The following is an 8,422-nucleotide window of genomic DNA, read 5'->3' on the forward strand; positions in this document are numbered from 1 at the left end:
TTTTTATACTTGATTTCATATATTTCATTAGCTTACATTTCTTTTACTGCTATTAGTTGTAGACCAAATCCAATCAACCCCCACTTTATTGTTACCTTAGACCGAAATTAAAACAACTAGAAATTACGTCTGCCTCTCTGTGGTTCGACCCGACTGCCGCTAGCTATAGTTGTAGTTGGAGATTATAAATTTATTTTTGACACCTCACGACGGGTATCAAGTTGCAAAGGCAATGCCCACATCATGGGTTGGATGCTTGGTTCCTTGCTATAACATTCTATAATGGATGTTGTGCCAAGTCCCGAAGGATTCTAGATTCCGCCAATAATGGGCGGTTTGATCAAATTGAGATCGATATTGCTCATACCAAGATTGAATCTATGGTAATTCATGATGCCCAATATGTCAATTCCCGAAGTGTGCCCATCTGTAGATACCTCATTTCTGCACCTCTCGCAAACCACCCGGTGATGATTGGGCCGCATGTTTGGTACGCGGAACGATTTGTGACAATTCGTAAGATTATCGTCAAGTGATTGCTCAAATATTAATTTCTACCTCTTAGTTGTCATCTACGTGCCGATACGGTCGTTTTGACAGTAATTAGAGTACATTTGGAGTCCGGGCCTAAAACCGTCTCCATTTTCTGATAACCGTTAAATCCCGAGTCAGAATGTTCTGGAATGTTCCGGATATTTCTATTCCATATTTCACAATTTTTATCTTTTGGTAAACGATTTCCCGAAATATTCACATAAGATATTAAGGAAAACCAAATTATTTCCGTCCTACCATAACTTAAACACGGAAATCTTTCTTCCGCAGGAGGAAACCACTTGGGAACAGACGCAGCAGGTGCTGCGCCTCTTCCAAGAGACGCAGTGCCTGTTGCGCCTCTTCCCAGGTCCTTTTCTGCGTATTTTTCGTATCTTTTTCATATCTTTCCGAGATTCACTTCCAAATTGTCTCCGAAACCCTAATTCCTTCACGGGATTAGTATAAATAGGAGCCTTCGCTCATCATATTTCTCACGCGAGTGTCCGCCCTTCTCTTCTCCTTTTGCATTCTAGACCTTTGTTCTTACTTTTTGGCGTCTACGTGCTTGAACATTCGACCACGTAAGCTCGGATTCTTCTGAGTACCAGCCTCGTTTGCATGACCGACCAATTTGACCAACTCCACATCAATCAACTTAATTAATTTAATCGTTTTCCTCTTACGAGGGCACTTTCTTTGCATTCGCGTCGAGCATCACTAATCGATATCTTAGTCCTTCTCGTTTCGTCAACATGTAAGTCTGAGGGTGTATAATCTATCTTTTGTTTATTGTATTTTAATTATTGTATCACAATTGTAAGGTTCATGTCGAAAATATCATTAAAACCGATTTCTAAAACCGTGTTTAAAACCTCTTTTTTACGGATTTCCAAAAGATAAACCGTCGAGAAAGGACGCAGCAACTGCTGCGCCTCTTCGAAGGAGCGCAGCTCCTGCTCCGCCTCTTCGTGAGGCTGCCGCAGTTCCTGCTTCCTTTCTTCTTCCTTCGTCCTCTGTAATTCGTTTGCTTTATTTGTTTGCATTCGTTTTCTTTAATTATTTGACATACGATCATCAATAATTTCACATGTATATTATTATTCATCATTAGCATGTTTAATTCGCCATTAAAATCCGACTTAAATCCCTTATAATCCAATATTTGCGGGTTTTCGTCATTAAATTTGATCCGGGTTGTAGAAATTCAATTCATCAATATTGAGTTTCTGTAAATCACTTCTTTGATATATTTTCACCTGTTCATTGTCATGTTTGTCGTTAATTCCTTATTAATTCGTCATGTTTAGTTTATTTCATTCACCCATGTCACTAATTAATCATTCGTTCATAATAATTAATTCGTTTGCATCCGTCCCATCCATGTTTTATTGTTTTATGACCCCTCTTTCACTTGTAAATAACCTGTTAATCACTTTCATCCGAGTAAATAATTTAATCAATCCTTAAATTTACCGACGAGTATTAACAACACGCAATTCCGCTTCACGCCGGGGTCGGAGTCGAGAACAGACGCAGCGGCGTCTGCTGCGCCTATTCAAAGGACGACTCGCTGCGCTTTGTTCGGTTGAATTTCGTCCCGAACTCCGTTGTTGCTTGACTTAGTTTAATTAGCTTACGTATGATTGACTATTATCCGTAGTATCACCTTCTGTTTTATTCGTTAATTATTCATTCCTTTATTTATTCGTTTTCCCAAATTATCCGTTTTAAAGGTATTTTCGACATAAATCGCCAAATCCGTTGTAATTATTGTAATTTTCATTATTGTAATTTTCATTATTTTCTTTATCATATTTCTTGTATCATTTGTATGTTTTCACATGTAATTGAACATTAATCCCTACTTCGACCCAATTGTATGCTAAATTACGTGTCAACCGACTTAGTCTAAATTCTCACATGTTAGGATTAATTCTATGGATGTTGCATTGCATGCATATAATCGACGATATATCAAGTACGAATAACTTCCCTAATCATTAGTAGAGGCCGCTATCGAGGCGGGCGGGATTAGGTGTTCGATCAAAAGAGCTACCTAATACGTACCCTCACCCCTTACTCCAGATATCTGTGAACACCCGTGTTCATTGGCATCCACGAGAGTCATTCTAGACATAGAATGCTAAGGGTAACGAGTTCTTGGTGTTCATGTCTCTACTTTGTGTCTTGACATGGCACGAGGTATTCGAACGGTTCCAATTTCCCATAAAAATTGGTGGCGACTCCATACAAAAAAGCAAACGCTTGTTTCTCTTCTCTCCCAAGCGCCCCCGTTGGCCCCCGCTGTCAAAAGTTTGGCGACTCCGCTGGGGATAATACACTTACGTGTAGCAAGGGTGAAACTTGAACAAGGTTAGGGAATAGTTTGTACAAGACAATTGTCGGTTTTCATAACTCGGTCTCCCTAGATCGTTTTATTCGGCCTTCCTAGGCCCAACCCAACCCATTCGACCAATCGTCCCGTCTAAACGGTCCTAATTCTTATTTGGGCCTAAGGATGGATAGCGATTGACGTCATCCATACCATGATGCTTACTCTTGTTTGTATCAAGGGCCTTCACTACTTGAGGAAATGGACTAGGAATCGGCCTTACTCTTGTTTGGCACGAGCCTCTCCACAGACTTCGGGTTTGATGGTTCGGTATGGCAACCCACCCTTTAAACCAAAACCCTTTTAAATGCACTCAGCATCCCGTTATAATGCTTGTATAAATGTTTGTACCTTACGTGATCACCATTTCTAAACAAAACCATGACGATTTTCCAAAAATCAAAACCCTTTTCTTAATCAAAATTTCGAAATAGGCCTTCAATTAGCGCAAAATCCAGTCAAAACTCTGTCCGTTTGTCGTGTCAAAATTCGGGCCACAAGCCCATTTCAAAACCTCACTTTGAGTCCACTCCTACAACTACACTATAGTTGACTAGGACACACATTTTCAAAAACCTTGTTCTTCAAAGCTCACTCAACACAAGTGGCACACACCCACTTCACGAGTCAAAACATTTCTTCTTTTAGCAAGTGTGTTAGAATGGTCGATCGTGTTTTGATTCGTCGCCGATCTCTTATCCAGTTTTCAAGATGTCTGGATCCAGCGAAACAAACCTCCACCAACTTCAAGATGGTAATGATCGAATCCTAGCCGCGCTAGCCCAAATGCAAGTTACCCAAGACCAAGTCTATGACCGCCTTGAGCTCATCGAGGGCCGTATCTATGCCGTAGAGGGGAGATTGCCCCCGCATGAAAGTGAAGTACTAGGTGACTCCGATAATGAATCCAAGGATGAAAATCCTCTCATGGGGATGACTGTAGCTGAGAAGAGACTCCAATACTTAGAGGAGCAATTGATGTACCTTAAGGGGGATGACATTTATAGGGAGAACAATCGCAAGTATGAGGCCGTCAATTCCAAATTAACAACCAACTTCAATATGACGGATATCCCTAAATTCAAGGGGCACGAGAACCCTTTGAACCACATCCGTGCCTTCAAGGATTACATGTCTATCAAAGGCATCAAACCCGAGATGTTCTTAAGGATCTTTCCTTCATCTCTTGACACCATCCCGAAGCAATGGTTCTACTCCTTAGATCACAAGAAGGTCGCTACCTGGGAAGATGCCGCAATCGAGTTTTCTAAACAATATGCGGATAATGCCGAAATCCAAGTAAACATGCGCACTCTAGAGGTTCTTACCCAAAATGACAAAGAAGGATTCACCGACTTCCTAAGTAGGTGGAGGAAGACTAGTACCCAACTAGTTGAACGCCCGGATGAGGCTACCCTTGTGGAGAAGTTTGTGGACAATCTCAAACCCATCTACGCCAATCATTTGAGATACCAAAATATCAAAACTTTCAAAGACTTAACCGTACTAGGGACAAGGATTGAAGATGACATCCGTAAAGGACTCTTGTCCAAAATGGTAGGTCGAGGATATCAAGGTTCAACAAGTCGTTCATACGGCTCTACTAGCAAGACCGATGAAGTTAACCTTCTCGAGCCATCCAAGAAAAGTACCCCACCAAGGAAATTCACAAATCTCGGGGACACTTACTCCAACGCTCTAAAAAGGTTAATGAAGCAAGGTAAACTCCAACCCATTGGACCTACTTCCGAACCCGAAAGGAAATCCAAATTCTGGGACGAGAACTCGTACTGTGAATACCATAGGGGCAAGGGGCACGACACAGAAAAATGCTACAAGTTGAAAAACGTGCTTCAAGACATGATTGAAGATGGTCGATTGCCAATACCACCGGGAGGTAAACCCAACAGCACTCAGAATCCTCTTGGAGTTCTAGTGATCACAAGTGATGAATCTACCTTAGATTGCTCACACCTCATTTCTCCAATCGAAAATGAAATCTATGCAATCGAGAATGAAGGGTTCTACTCTATTATCTCCCCTACCATTTCCGACTTCATCACATGGGCAAGGAGTGTAGATGGGCAAGTTTGGGAATTAGAAAATATGGTGACAACTTTACGCGATCCCAAAGCAACACCCAAAGAACATGTGCCACTAATCTTCTCTCAAAATGCTACTATGCAAGAAGTAGTCACCGTGGTTGATAAACTAGTTGACCAAATCATACGACTAGAAGATGAAATCATGAGAATAAGAGAGCTAACTGCAATCAATGGAGTTTGGGCCGACGATGATGAGGACGAGTATCTCATTGAAAACTCCCTAGTCAAGGAAATAGTCCAAAATGGTGAAGACCAAGATGTGGACCACCTAACTCGTTCGGGTCGTCCATATCAAAGCACTACTCAAAATGGTCCAACCAACGTTGTCACACCAAATGATAACGAAGAGGACTCCACGGACCATTTGCTCAAGCAATTACAGAAGATGAAGGCTGATCTTTCAGTCTGGCAATTAGTAGCAAGCTCATTTCCATATCGCCAAGCTTTACTACAAGCTTTGGCCAAACTAAATGTAGCACATAACTCGACACCTGAAGATGTAGTCAACTTGGTCTTCCAAGAATCACCGAAGCTAAGTAATCCTATTACTTTCTCAGACGAAGATTTGCCACCTTTTGGCGCCAGTCACAATTTAGCTCTTTACATCACTGTCATTTGTCTAAAGAAGAACGTGCCAATGACCTTGGTAGATGATGGCTCCGCGGTCAACGTCATACCCCTCAAAACGGCATACAAACTAGGCATGAAAGAGTCGGATTGGACCCATACCAATCAAGGTGTGCGTGCATATGATGGTACACGACGAAAGGTGGTAGGACTTGTTAACCTAAGCATAGCCACAGGGCCAATTGAACGAAAGGTTAACTTCCAAATAGTGGACATTGAAGCTTCCTTCAACATACTTCTGGGAAGACCGTGGATTCACGCTTCCAAAGCAGTAACATCCACACTTCATCAAAAGATCAAGATCCCACTAAATGGCAAAGTAGTGACGATCACTTCGTCACCCATCAAGGCAATAATCGAAAAACAGTCGAACAATCAAGTCCTTGCAGATTCCGTATACGAACTTGGGGGCTTCCAAAGTGTAAGTGTCATAGAAAGCGAGTTGGCACCCTTATACTATGATCCCTACTCCAACTTGGTGGTCAACCACATGCTCAAAACCCAGGGATACTTCCCTGGAATGCCTTTGAACCCTACCCGAAGAAACACCTTCGCACCATACAAGGAAGGCAACTCAAAGAGGATACCACTTGGACTCGGGTACAAACCCACTAAAGAAGAAGTTCTCGAAATGCTTGCTCAAGTCCAAAACCGTAAGCATGTAGGAGTCCAAATGAGACCATATCTCCCTACCTTAAATGGGTACTTCGTTCAAGAAGGAAGTCTAGAACTCTTTCAAGGATTTCCCGAGCCTTGGCATTATCTCGAGAGGAAGCTCGCCGGAATCGAGATCTTTCACGATTGCTACTTTATCCCTCCAAAAACGGTTCCTACCATCAAAACCCGTCAAGCACCTTGCTTAGACGAACAAGCCGTTAGCCTATTATTTGGAGAAGATCGATTTGTCAGGGCCGCGCAGGATGAGATCATCACCATGATACTTCAAGACGATCGCTTCAACCCCACCGTGTTAATCACAGAAACCAACGCAAGACAGCAGAAAGGATGGAGAAAATCAATCAAGTGGACCAACAATCAAGGAAGACTCTTCAAGCTCACCACTAGAGAAGGAGAGATGTTCAAAGGAGAACCAGAAGACGATGAGTTCGAGTCGGAGTCAGAGTCGGAGTCTTGAGAAGTCATTAGAGAGTCTCCTCCTATCGTCATCCCCACTCCCTTTGTTTCTCCTAGCTTAGCCTCGAGTAGTCACAGTAGTTCGGGAAATGCCCCAACCACTGTCCCTTTGCCGCCACTGACCATGGATCAGTTGGCTTCTTTGTTTCAACTCTACTCAAATTTTAATATGAATAAATCAGGTTCTGCTTACTCTTTGTGTTATCTTGAGTGCAATTCATTTTACGATGATACCGAGGATGACCAAGACCCGGACTCGATCGAAATACCTCCATACATAGCCAAAGAAATATTACAGGAAGGGGAAGGGGGACCAGTAATAGAGGACACCGAACCCATCAATGTAGGAACCGAACTAGAACCCCAAGAACTTAGGATAGGGACTACCTTGAGCTCTACCGAAAGGGCCGATTTCATAAACCTCCTAAACGAATTCAAAGACGTTTTCGCTTGGTCCTACAAAGACATGCCAGGGATCGACAGGGATATCGCTGAACATAGAATTCCGATTAAGCCAGGTTTCAAAACTGTGAAATGAAGCTTCGACGAATGAGGACAGAATGGGCTCTCAAGATTAAGGAAGAAGTTGACAAACAATTCAAAGTCGGGTTCATCAAAGTTTCCGAGTATTTGATTTGGGTAGCCAACATAGTACCTGTACCCAAAAAGGATGGGAGAATCCGTGTTTGTGTTGACTTTAGGGACTTGAACAAAGCAAGTCCAAAAGATGACTTCCCTCTACCTCATATCGACATATTGGTGGACAGTACTGCTGACCACGCGTTACTATCCTTCATGGATGGGTATGCGGGTTATAATCAAATCAAAATGGCCATGGAAGATATGCATAAGACCGCCTTCGTCACTCAATGGGGAACCTATTGTTATACGGTCATGCCGTTTGGATTGATTAACGCCGGAGCTACATATCAACGCACCGCAACTACACTCTTACATGACATGATGCACAAAGAAGTTGAGGTATACGTAGATGACATGATTGTCAAATCCAAGGAAAGAGAGGGGCATATTGCGAACCTTCGCAAGTTCTTCGCAAGGCTACGAAAGTACAACATGAGGCTCAATCCTCAGAAATGCACATTCGGGGTAACATCGGGCAAGCTCCTGGGATACGTCGTTAGTCAAAGAGGTATAGAAATAGATCCTTCCAAAATCAAAGCTCTGATCGAAATGCCACAACCTCAAACAGAAAAAGAAGTCAGAGGATTCCTGGGAAAAGTACAGTATGTAAGTCGATTCATATCGAAACTTACCATGATTTGCAAGCCTATCTTCAAGAAGCTCAAGAAAACGGACCACACCATGTGGGATGATGATTGTCAAAAGGCATTCGACCGAATCAAAGAGATATTGGCTAAACTGCCAGTGCTCATGCCACCACAACGAGATCAACCTCTTGGTTTATATCTCACAAGAATGGCAAAAAACGACCATGGGTGCCATGTTGGCTCAAACTGTAGGAAGTGAAGAAAGGGCTATCTACTACCTTAGTAAGAAGTTCCTGGAGTACGAGTGCAAATATTCACAACTCGAAAAGACATGCCTCGCTCTTGTGTGGGCAACGAAGAAGCTACGCCATTACATGCTTAGCCACTCCGTCAAAATA

The sequence above is a fragment of the Silene latifolia genome, chromosome 3 (genome assembly GCF_048544455.1).
Source record: "Silene latifolia isolate original U9 population chromosome 3, ASM4854445v1, whole genome shotgun sequence".
Lineage (NCBI taxonomy): Eukaryota > Viridiplantae > Streptophyta > Magnoliopsida > Caryophyllales > Caryophyllaceae > Silene > Silene latifolia.